Source organism: Cupressus sempervirens, chromosome 5, assembly GCF_028749045.1.
Source record: "Cupressus sempervirens isolate cs-2001-9-10 chromosome 5, ASM2874904v1, whole genome shotgun sequence".
Classification (NCBI taxonomy): domain Eukaryota; kingdom Viridiplantae; phylum Streptophyta; class Pinopsida; order Cupressales; family Cupressaceae; genus Cupressus; species Cupressus sempervirens.
In genome coordinates, this window is record NC_143122.1 from 626,416,329 (window position 1) to 626,430,025 (window position 13,697).

A 13,697-nucleotide genomic window follows, 5' to 3' on the forward strand; every position below is an offset into this window, starting at 1 on the left:
ACTGGTCCAGTCTCATCTCTTCACATTACTCCAACTCCATCTCCTCATCATAGCCCTGGTCCATCTGCAAGCACTCCTCTTTGGAAGCCAACTAGTTCCCCCATTCAAATAGTAGAAATCGAGGATGAAAAGAGCAGTAGCAGTGAGTCCACTGAATTTGATGAAGCTGTGAAGAAAACTCAAGAGGAAGAGAAAGCCCCAAGTTCATCTAGGCTTCTTTTTCAAGATCCAAAGAATCCTTTTTCTACAACTATAGTGACAGTGACTCTGGTGAAGAAGAAAATGTTTAGTATAGAGTCACTTGGGGCTACTTCTAAAGTGATTAGTATAGAGTCCTTGCTAGAAGACACCTTAGAAAGGAAGAGAAAGAGAAAAGAGGAGAGTATCCCTACAAAAGATACAGTGTCTCAAGCAGTTCACTCTAGGTTTGCAATAGTGAAAGCTAAGAAGTAGAAGACTCTATCAATACTTGGGCAAGATCCAGAAATAGGATACTTAACCATGGAGATAGCAAAGCCAAACAAAGTAGGGAGAATTAAAGACATGACACCTAATGATTTCACTCTACATTCAATTGATCTTGGAGAGGCTAGGCATGATACAAAGGTGGGCCTATGGAGATCAAGTAATGAGGTGACAGAAGAACAATTGGAGAGCCTCAGATTGTCAAAAATCAAGATGAAGGATAAGATAGAAGAATTGAAAAGATTTAACAAGTAGTTAGTTGTTCCATTGGCAACCATTACTGGTGTGCCTACTATTGAGAACCCTATAGCAGAAGAAGTGCAAGATTTCATCTCACAGCTTCACAAAGATAGGCATTTTGGCCAGATCAAAAAAGAATGGATTGAGAAAATCAATGTAGATGGAGTTGCTCTGATTGATCAAATTGGAAATTTTATCCTTTGATTGGAAACTGAGAAGGATAATATCATATCTAATCACAACACTTTGGCCACGGAGAAGGAAAGATATGATGAGTGCATTTCTCTCTTGAAAATGATCATCCAAATGAAGGCAAAGGAGGTGGTTGAAGTGAAAATTTTGAAGAAAGGAACTGAGCCTCTATTTGAATGGCTTCAAGGTATGCAATTCAAGCTAGAGATGATTCAAGAAGCTGAAGAAGGACTCAAGGAAATAGGAGATAAAGTGAAGAGAACTCAAGATAGGGCATTTGAACTGATGAAAGGATTACACACTGATCCAAAAACTAGTGGTCAAGGGAAAGCTCTTATTGGAGTGGAGGTAATGAAGAACAATTTATCCATGTACTTTAGTAACCTATCAAGAATGGCTTCAAGCAATCAAAGTAGAGTGATAGAGCTACAGATGCTTGGTGGATGCATACATGTGGCTACTAAAGAATTAACAAGTCAACTAAATGCAGTGAAGGAGCTGGCGTGAGAGCATTCAAAGTGGTTCTTAAGATTCACTAATGTACATGTGCCTAATTACGAAGAATTGATTCCAATTATAGTTGTTGCTAAAGCATATAGAGCAAAAATTGAAAAAGGAAAGAAGTCCAAGTGATTCAGTTGACACCCCCTTTTCATTTTCTGTTGTAAACATTACAAATTTTGTAAATTTTGTAATATGAAAAACTAGCATCTTGCCATTTGTCATCCTTAGAAGATGACCCGATTAAAATTTCTATTCTAATGGTCATCTCTCAAACACTATATGTATGAAGTTGAATGATTAATGGAGGGTCGGCAAATTTTGGTGTAGGATACTTGATGTTGCAGAGTCAATTGAAGAGTATTTTATGTCAATTATTTTTTGGTCTAGTTAGTTGATAGTTATTAATTAGCTGATTCTTTCTCTTAAACTAAGTTATAGAAGGAAGGAAAGGATGTTTCATTTCTTTGTTTTGATGTTGTGAATAAACCCAATAGGCTGTTCTATGGAATATTCGAAGGACTCATTAGAATTTTTTCATTATTTCATTTATATCTCTATTAATAGTTGAGGTAGATTAATTAAGTGTTGAGTGTATGAATTCATAGGATGTGTGAGTTCTACCATTTGGTTCATAGACTAGAAAGCTCTCCTTTCCTGGATTAAGTTCTGTTTAGGATTAATTTGGTTTGCCTCTTCTGCTCTTGGGTTAAGATCATACCCTTTGTTTTTGATAAGGTAAACAGGTTTTAAGGGGTCCTGAAACCCATAAGTTTAACAACAAGAAAGGCTAAAAATAAGTGAAAAAATGCCCAGCCAAAACATAAGCCTTACGGCTGAAAATAAGCCCAAAGGCCCAGCCCGAAACAACTGCCCACTAAAAAGGCCAGAGAACCAACCAGAAAAACAAAGACCAGACAAAAAGCCAAAGCCAGGAGAAACAAAAACCAAAGGACAGAGACCCAACCTAGCAGACTACTTCTCCATCTCGAGCATGGTCTGGGCAGATTCGGCGCACTCTTGTTGCTCTTCTACCTTATGATCCTGGGTGTTCGTCAAATCCTGCTCCATAGTGTTGTCCTTGGCTTTATCCACATCCAGCCTATCTTTGTCTCTGTTCTGTTTATCATCTTCCTCCATCTGGTTCCTGTCTTTGAGATTTTCCAAGAGAGAGAGGATGTTGTCATTGATCGAAGCGAGGAGGGAGATCATTTGACTTGCCAGGTTGTGATTGTAGTTCTCAATATTTTTTACTCTCCTCTCCATCAGAGTCTCCCAGCTGTTCTGGTTGCCTTGGCTTTCTGCACCTGTCTTGCTCTTGATTTTTTCCATTTGGGAAACCCTATCTCTGACATCCTCAAGCTCATGGAAAATCCATTTAATTGATCTAAAGTTTTCGATCATGCTATTGCAGGCATTGTTCAACAGATTCATGCCCGTTTCTCTTGCATTATCAGAAATAGCCACCATAGCTGGGTCAATTAGCTCATTGAGTCTAGGCTTCTCGAGGTCGTCCACCAGGAGTTGGGGGTTCATCGGCTCTCTGTAGATTCCCATAGTGGCCGTTCTCACATTGAAGTTCTTCCAAGCCTTCCTTCTATTATTAACTTGCACTTCCCCCTCAATCTGTCCAGAGTTGTCATTTTCCTCCAAAGGAGGCTGAGGATGTATAGGGGAGATGGGAATGGGAAGAGAATCCTTTCCTTGACTACTGGAGCGCTCCATGCTCTCTCCCTCCCTCTTCTGTCTTTTTCTCAGTTTCTCCTCATCCAGCTCCTCCTTCAAAACCTTGTCAGAATCATCAGTATCCATTTCCTCCTCCACCTCAGCAGAGCCAGTTTTAGCTGGGGTATGACCTCTAGGGCTCTTTCTGCTGGGTAATTTGATAGAGGGGTAATCCTTCTTATGGCTTTTAGTCTTCTTACCTGAATGCTCAAAAACCTCATCAGAGCTGATGCTCTCGACATCCTCGAAATCTGAGGAAAAACTGGAGCTGCTCTTGTCAACATCTGCCCCCTGGATAGGGTTTTTGCTAATGGTTTGAGCGTGGAAATGCTCATGAATCAGAAGCAGAAGACCCTCATGCAGTGCCGAGTTGACGGTAGCTTTCTTTTTAAAACTAGAAATGGCCTTGTTCATCGAGTTAAAAAGATAATACGGGAAGGAGATCTTACTACCATGGCAAAAATGATTCAGAATCACAAAATGGTGAGTCCTAACCCTATCAAACTTGGGGTCTAGGGTTATATATTCAATGACAGTGTAGAGAACATACCTCCAGAGCTTCTTTATAGTATTTGTTACAAAAAACATCTCTTTCTTGCCCAGCTTGTTCAGCTCTTCAGTGTTTTTCACAAAATCCTTGATTGCATTAGAAGGCATCTTCTTGTCTCTGAAGAATTTATGCCCCTCCATTGAAATCCCCGTGACTTCAGCAACCACATCCTCAGTAATTTGAAAGTAGACCCCGTTCACCTTAACCTTACCATTATTCCACGAATTCACCATGCTGTTAGTGATCTCAGGATCCAAGCCATGAAGTTTCTTGAAGAAATTAGTAACCCCACCCTTTTCCAGCTCTCTCCAAACTTTGGCCTTGTTCTTCCACTTCTGAACTTCCCCCACCGGCTCCTTTCTGCTCCTCTCACCCGTCATGTTTACCTAATCAACTTCCACAATTCTCATGAACTCTGAACTATGCAAGTTATTTGCATTCGAAAAAATGGTGATGTTTCTTTTATGATACCCGTGAATATACCCCTTTTTGAGAATAATGGTATCGTCCTTTCGAACGTGTCAAAAATTTAGAGGAGACCCCTTTTGCTGGTGAAAATCATGATGCCAATAATGGCACTTACCATTTATTAAGCAATCTTTATTATCCATTATTGCATTGGATTTGAGCCGTCCTTCCCAAGATTTTATCTTGGTCGATAAGAAACTTTGCCTCCGCCGAAAAATCTTTTTCGGCATGCCAGGTCAGATTATTGGTGGCGTTAACCCCTTTATTAGCAAACCAATCAGCGACTGGGTTTGCCTCTCTGTAAACATGAGTGACGTGGACCTTATCGAACTTTGTAAACACAAATTTGAGATCATACCCTTTGTTAGTTTTAGGATCAAAACATAATTCATTGCATATCATTCCATAAGGGAGCTATACCTACCAATTAAGAGAAAAGCCAATAATCAGAGAGTAGCTTTTCAACTGTTGTAACTAGATATTGTTCATGATTTGGGCACTAAGAATCATATACCTACGAAACAAGAAAGGACAAATCTGTTTACCAACAGATTGTACCCCTATCTTTTTGTCAGCTTATAGGAGTAAGCCTATGCTAGTGGGGGAGGATGTAGTACCTCTTGTCTTTGCAATTTGTACCTCATTCATTTTTATTCAAGAGATACATGATACTCTTATTATATGTACTTTGAGATGACCTTAGAGTTGGATGTTATATTTTGATTTCAATACCATAGATGCTTTACTACTATGTTGTTTAGTTTATCATAGTTGCATGTTGATGCCATTTTGAGATGACAGTAGGTCTATGATGATTTATGATTATCTAATATTTGGACATATTTTCTGATTATGTTATGTGACAGATTTTATGCTATGGTTATTTACTTCATTCTTGTCTCTTTATGCTTTATGCGAACATGAATGATGTAAATGGATTATTTAGGTATAATTGAATAAATGGTTAAATTAGTTATTTAAAGCATTTATTTCTTTGACTATATTATTATATGCAATTGCACTTGATCCTATGTTTTATTGTCTAGGACTTACATCCCTAACAGTGGCACATGGAGTAAGTGATTCAGCTATTCATATTTCACCAATGTCATTCCTATATGGTTGATGTATCCTTATTTTAAATGTTTAATTAAACCTTTTGGCGATTAGTGAATCCAAACTCAATTGTATTATGTGATAAGACCAGTAAGTGTGTCTATGCATTTAGAGTTTCGCATTGTCGTGAAAGTTGTGTTCTGTGATTTTGGGTTTTCAGGCTTTAATTTTTATCAAATTTAATTTTTGGCAGCTTTTCCTTAGATGAATTCCTATTTCTAGGAATATCTTATTTTCATTTGGGTCGATTCAAGGTTTAACTAGGTTGGCTAGTTATCACCCTAATCGATTATTCACTTAAAAAGTGAATAAGTATTGAAAAAGGGATTTGTTTTCTCACTTCTCACTTTTGCAAAACACAAATTTGAGATCCTTTTTGAGAATCCTCTTTTGGAGGGTCACATTTTTGTTCATTGTGAGAGATGTGAGAATGGGATCTTCATGAGGTCGATCTCATTGGATCTAGCTTGGGTAGACCTTTTATGTTGTGATTTTTGGTAGTTTCAATAGGTGATTTATTTTATTGTGTTGTTTTTAATTTTAGCCCCATTTTTTGTCAAGTAGGGCTTTCACATTTTCTTGTTTTTGCATCATTTTAGCTTCTATGTCTGGTAGCAATTTGTTAGAAGGCTAAGAAATAGTGTTCCCCTTTGTTTCTATTTGTTGGTTCTACCTAGTTAGTTGGGTATGAATATTTTTCCTATTTTCAGGATGGAGATTGAGGATTTTGCATAGTTATGCTAGCCATTTTTGCATACAGTGTCTGATTTGGATTTTTTGGGTTTTTGTGCCCAAGAACCAAATGGTTTTTGATTTCAAAGTTTTCTAGTTTTTGGGGTTTTCACCTTATTTTGCATGCTGCCCTATTTTCTTGGCATGGTGTTGGTCGTGGACTTGGATCATCCATTTGGAAGTCAGTCAAACCATTGTTGCAATTGTATATTACACTAGGATGTGTGTCGCATCCATCCTCCCAAGATTATTTTTGCTTGAGTGTACATTTGTATTGCGTTCTCATCCAGTCCTTATGTTATGATCTCATGATGGTAGTGTGCCACACATGAGTATGTGCATGTACATTTGTCGGGTGACTTGTGAGGCCCAATCTTCCATAGCACTTTCAAGAGTTACAATCATTGGAGTTGGGTTGGGAATATGCATGACTATAGGAACTCATCATTGCATGAGCATGGGTAGGGTAGGGTAGGGTAGCACATGGAGGGACTTCTATCCTACAACCTAGTGACTATTTCCCATTGGTTGGTAGAAGAAGTTTTATATAAGTGATAACTAAATTAAAAATTTGGGTGGTAATAAATATAAGATAATTAAAATTTTGGGAAGTGTACCTTACATTGGGAAGAGGTACCACCTAGATTGTGTGCCTTCCGTTGGGGAGTGCAACTACCAAACTGGCTTGGGCTTGTCAATGCCAAGCAACTCTCTATGATGTCAGCCTCTACTTAGTAGGCCATTGAGTGTCTAACCAAGACCTATAGTTTATGCATTGTCTCTAATATTTGTTTCAGTCCTCATACTATCTAGCTTGATTATTAGCCATGAACATTTTCTTTATGTGTGTTTGTGGTTGTTGGATCATTATCTCCATCAGCATGGTGGGAGTGGACCTATGAGTTCCATGTGGTTGGGAGGTGTAATTACCTATATCACTACTAGGGGCCAGTGTACAAAGATAGTCTACTATCCTAGTGCACCCATTGCTAGATGTTTTCACTTAGTACTTCAAGTTTTGGAGTATGCTTTCTTATGATTTATGCTTTCACTAGAATACTTGTATATCATGTTTAGATGATATTAGTATTGGCGCATTTCCTTATTATGATGTTTAGCATATGTTAGATGATGAGTTTGATTTATAGGATTATCTTATGTGTTACATATTACATGTTAGATTTCCTTATTCTTATTTTGTAGCATGTTTTAGTAGTGACGTCCTCACAAGATAGCATCGACAATCTAGTCAATAGTTTTTGATGTTATGTGTAGGGGATGACTAGGACCCACAATGGTCTTATAATGCTATTACAGTTGGGATGAACCATATACTTAGTTTGGTTTTTATGTTCATTGTGATGTTGTTTCACTTTATTGTTATGTTGTTTTAGTACACCACGATGTTTCCTTCTATACTTTCCCTTCACTACTATGTTATGGTTAGATGTAGTTTTTATCTAATAGCTATTGTGTTCGAGTGTCTATACCTTGACGGTAGATCTAGTACTCCCTACTATTGAGGTTCTTAGTTCTTGTTTTATCCCTTGATTCCTCTGTAGAGTTTTTATTGCATGCCCAAAAGAGATTTATCATGTGAACCTTGATTGTATCGCACATCTCTTAAAGAAATGTTGTGTTATATTGGAAAGTATCACATGCCATTGAAGAAAAGTCATATAATACTAGAAAAGTATCACACACCTTCATAAGAAGTATCACCCAAACCTTGATTGTATCGCACACCTTCGTTAGAAAGGTTGTACAGTATTGGAAAGTATCGTACTATGTTATTTTAAAGTATTTCCTAGGTTTTGGAAAATCTTGCTCAAGCGGACAAAGGGAAATTTTTGGTTTATCTAGAAGTTTTTTGGAGGTGTTCTAGATACCCTCTATGGTGTTCTTGAATACTTTAGAGTTTTATTTTGAATTTGGTATGTCTTTGGATTTGTATTTGTGTGTGTCCTTCCATGGTTTGTCATTTTGGTTAGTAGTGGTGTTTGAGATCCATTGACATTTGGATGGTTTTTTAGTCTTCCATTGTGATCTTTTTTATCCTCATAAGTTCAATGTTGTGTGCATCCTTACTTGTAGAAAAAATTATCTTGGCTTAGATGCATCCTTGTTTTCAAGGATCTTCAGGTGGGGCATTACACATGAGATGTCTAGAAACCTTTGTAAAAATTATGTATATTGTTACCTATGTATAACCTTAATGTGTGAAATTGTTCTTTAGGTATTGTTTTGTATAAATGTACAAATGAAAGTTTTAATAAAGATACATTTTAGTTTTTTTTTCGTATACTGGGTTGAATGATATGTTAAGGTTGTAAGATTGGGTTGTTTGATAAGATACCCCAATCTTGTCTGGGTCATTTAGCATTTGCCCTTATTTTTAGCTCATAATATATATTTTTAGTTTAGGAGCTTTTAGATTCACAACATTGAAATTTTTGGTCCTCAATAAATTTAATACACTATATATAGAAGCTCCAAATAGAGTAATGCATAATATATTCCTAAAAAATATATATATCTTTTGGTTTGGCAAACACCACTGGAGTAGATTAAGACATGGGATATTGGTTGAATTATAATTTTCACTAACTTGACAAAGGTTTTATCCTAGGAGTCTCGACACCAGAGTCTAAATCATAATTAAAAGATAATATCAATGAAATTCATTTTATACACTTTTTACAATAGAAAGTTGAATTTGGATGATCGAACTACCATAAGATTAATAATTTTAGATCCAATTAAAAGCCTATCAAGAAATTAAAAATCTCTCTCCAATTCTAATCTACAAAAACTTGTGTTATCAACTCATTTTATGATTCTCAGCTTTCACAACTTGATGTAGAGACTTGGCACAAAACTTAGACACAAATTTACCTACACAATAACTCATGTCATAAAAAATTATTCCAAACAATCTAAATGAATCCTAGTGAGGAAACAATATTAAAAAAGAAGAAAATTTACAAACAAGTTTGATATATAGAAGTGACATAATTTTGAAATAAGAATCAAAATTCTTGTTTATGATTCAATAACATTTTTTTTTGAAACAATAGATTCATTGATTTTTAAAACATTGTGGAAATTATTAATTGTAATAAGAAAAAACTAAATGTCTCTCAATGTTGAGGTAACACCCCAAGGAAACTAATCTAAGGATTGATTATGCAACAAAAGTGTTGAGATCCAATCGAAAAGATCATTGTTGAGAAAGATTGTTGAAAGAAGGAGATTCTTGAAGAAGACTATGTGTTTCAATTATTGTTTTCTCACTGATGTCAAAATTGGTATTTGTTTGTAGACAATTTCTTATAATATTTAAGTACCATCACTTAGTTGCTTGATGAAGAGGATTTGATCAATAAGAGGTAACAATAGCACTTAGAGGAAAGGTTGAGTTGTGATTATGTAATGAAATATAAGGATCAGTCAAGATAGTAATGGCATGATGTATTGATAATCTACTAAAGTTATAAAGGCCGGTTACACTAATAAATTCTAGAAGAACAAGTTACACAAAGTTTGTTTGCCAAGCTTGACCGAGTGGATAGTAAATGCCAAGAAAAGTTAGTACAAGCCGAGTAAAAAATTAGTTGGAGCTAAGTAAAATTTTATTCTAGTGTATGCTGAGAAAAATAGTTGATGTTGAGCATCAATAAACTTTAGTAGGTGCCAAGTAATTTCACAATGTCAAGTGTCAGAAAGTTGATAATGTCAAACTATTGCATTATTTATAAGATCAAAGATTGATTGAATATGAGCTAACAAGTTTGTTTTCTTGAATTTTGTGAAGAAGATTGAAGATAAGGTTGATGAGCTAGTGGCACAGAATTTTAGGTAAACCATTTTTAGGAAAATTCAAATGTATTTTAGGAGAAGTTTCTAGAAGATATATGAGGTATGGGGTAGACACATTGTATCCTACCTAATCCATCCAAACCCTAAAATTGGAAGATGGAAAATGAGTGGGAAAATATCTTAATTTCCTACATATAGGAATGTTTGATCATGAAGCAATGTTGTCATGTTTGAGAACCTAAAGGAGATAAGGAGACAGTGGTTTTACTTCATCAAGTGACCTAAGAGAAGAGCTTACGATGTCATGTTAAGCAAGAAGGCTTAAGGAGATGAATGCTTGAAGGGTGAACAAGCTATCAAAGCTACAAGAATGAAGGCCAAATAGAATTGAGGGCTAAACCGAGATCTATAATCTACAAGAAAAGTTACAAGTTGTATCAGATCAAAGCTCTATTGTTACTCTCTAACAATTGTATCAGGCTAGGGTAAATCCTTCAAATTAAGGTTGACCTAACAGTCATTTGTAAATCCTTTAACTGGGTGGCATTCCAAGTTAATGGCCTAAAATCCTCTAACAAGGCTTACTTATAATAGGGTGATTGAAATCCTTTAACTAGGCCACATTTAATAGTGTGTATTGTAACCTTTAACAAGGTTGGCCTTTCATAGGGCATCACTTCAAAAGAGTGAAAAGAAGTAGCATGTTACTGGTAGTTTTTCCCAAATTGGGTTTCCACATAAATCATTGTGTCAAATGTGTTGATGAATCTATTATGTTTCATACTTTACATTTCTACAAGTTGATTTGACAGTAACCTACATTTTTTTAGTATTGTGTAATCTTATGGATGCATGCATAAGTTGATTTGATAGTAACCTACATCTAGACCTTGGATAACTGATTCACCCCCCCAAATATTCTAAAAGTATTCCAACAAAAAGAAAACACATAGGCACAAGATTCTCAAAATAGTTGTTAATATTGTAAATTTTTGAACTTCCATATGTTGCAATCAAAATATTTTAGAAAAATATAGAGTGTTCCTCAAAATGATAATTTTCTATGTAATATAAATGAGATATTGTCCTATTAAGACTATATTTTGTCACATGATTTAATTTATATAAATGATGGTAAGTAGCGATATCGATTACTAATTACTTCATGTAGGTTCACCTGAAAATTTACAATGTTTCTATGTAGATGTGACTTGTGAAAAATGCTACTCATTGAATCTAATGGTGTAGTTATGTAGGTGGTTTGTGTTGGAAGCTACTGCATTTGATATAAACAAAGGTTAATTCTTCCTAGCTAAGAAATCATTTTCATTTTAACATAATCTTATGTCTCTATTACATCTTATAGTGAGAGAATTTTTCCTCTCATGGAGATTTGAAAGGGTGAGTGCAATACAATTCTAGTGCACAAGGGAGCACATATTTATTCATTTTGTGTAGCTATAGCCATTCTACTTCAATGACAATACACCAAGGAAAAAAGACTTGTATTGAAGAGGACCCATAACATTTGGATGTAGTGCCACATTGATATTAATCTCATTTTTGAAAAATGATCTATGGGATATTTCCAAAGAGCATGTATTCATCAATACTAAAGAAATTAAGTAAACTTAGTCAACTTAAAATAACAATTTCTTTAGCATCCTAACTTGCATTAATGATAACTTTGCAACTAGAGTTAATCAAGGTACAATATTTCTTTTTGTGGGCTTGATAGTAGATACAATAAAAATTTATGTGTTCGAATGAACAAGCTCTGAAATCTTAAGTTTAAGCATATGCATAGTTTGTAACAATAGCCTAGCAATTAACTAAACTTGCGAATGCAAAATTGTAGATGTGAATGACATCATACCATTGATTTGATAAACTTGTGAATGTCACTCTTAATTAAAAATGTGCATGCAGTTGCATTCTATATGCATGGACAATAGGAAGAGTTGAAAAAACCCACCACATTTACATTTATTTAATAGGTCCATTAAGTTTTTTTTTAATTATAGACCATCGTGAATGTTAGAACTGTAGCTTCTATGGAAGAGAGAATTTTCTCAGCAAACCTGCACATAGAAAGTCCTGATCTGGTTGCATCTTAAGGACATTACCCTTGCTTATAAGAGTAAAAGTTATAATGTTCGTGATGGTTTATAACTTAGAAAACCTAATTAAAGACCTCTAACAAAAATGTAAACATGTTGGGGTTATTTAGCTCCACCTAATGTTATATCCGTATGAATTGAGATTGCATATTGAACTATGGTCTCCTTCTGCATTGCCTAAAACTAAGAAATTTATGTAGTTAGTTATCATGAAATCATAGGCTGATGTTGAGCTTCACTTGGTTTGGATAATATTTTAATATTCTCTACTAATTAGAACCAACCACATGAAGGTGAAAGCTCATCCCCCCCCCCCCCCAACATCTAAATTCCCCATTAACATCTAAAATTCATTCATTATATTCATAAAATGTAGCATTCATGAATTATCACTTGATAACATTCATTAACACATAAGTTTCATTAGAACATTCACATTAACATTGAAAGATAAGATTCATTAGAATATTCACATGTACATTCAATAGAGCATAAATAAAACATATCACTATTATATCACTATGATGTACTATAAATAATGCACTATGATATCACTATCTTAGTTTATTCTTGCACTCCTTTGTATATCTTAACTCAACCTTTCCTCTAGGTGCTTTTGTTACATCGTTTTGATCAAGTATTCTTCATCAATCAAAAAGTGATAGTACTTAAATCATATAAGTAATTGTCTTATCAACAAAAAGTAGGTTTAACATTAGTGACAAAATAATGATTGAAACATATTTATCATACTTGCATCAATCTATTTTCAACAATCTCTTTCTCCAACAATCTCCCTCTTTGGCATTGATGGTAAACCAAACTAACTTGGTTAAAATAGTAAGACCAACAAAATACCAAAAAGAAAATAATTTCTTGTATTAAAATCTCTCCCTATATTAGCAACTTTCAAAATCTCTCCCTCTATCAACAACTTTCATCTTTTGAATAGTTTACAAAAATAAATTTTGTCATCCTTATAACTCCCTTTGAATTACTTCTTATATCTCCCTTTTATAGTATCTCCCTCTTACTAGGTAGATGTTATCAATAGATACACTATCTCAGTAGTCACCATTTTCTCCCTCATATTATGTGTTAGGATTTCTCCCTCTTTGTTCATATTTATCCCTTCGAGATCAATTTAACTCTTGTATTTGTCCCTCTTTGACAATAATGCCAAATACTTGTCATCTTAATATGAAGATATGAACTTCAATTTCTCCTATGTTACCTTGCTTGTGACTAATTTGAAGTTTCAGCTCTTTGATTTGTTTAGGCAGCTCCTAAAGTAAGATCCATTACATCAATATGTAACATAGGGCAATCAGCTTGTTTGATGTAGGGAAATCCTTTTGTTACTCATATAGCCTTTGATAGGGGTATCACCCCTAATTTACCTTTTAGGTACTCATGATCATCCTTAGGTAATGCTTTTGTGAAGATATCAGCAATTTTCTCTTTTGTGTTAACATATTCCATCTTCACCTCTTTATCTTGAACTAATTCTCTCAAGTTATGATACTTGATTGCAATGTGCTTAGTCTTTGTATGCATCACAAGATTCTTTGATATATTTATAGCACTTGTATTATCACAATAAAGTGTCATTAGTTTAGTGATCTCTTCCTTCATACCTTTGAGTAGATGTTTGATCCATACAATTTTTATACAATTTATAGCAGCAACAACATATTTAGCTTCAACAATAGATTGTGAAGTGCAGTTTTGTTTCTTGCTAGTCCATTTAACCAGCCTCTTGCCTAAAA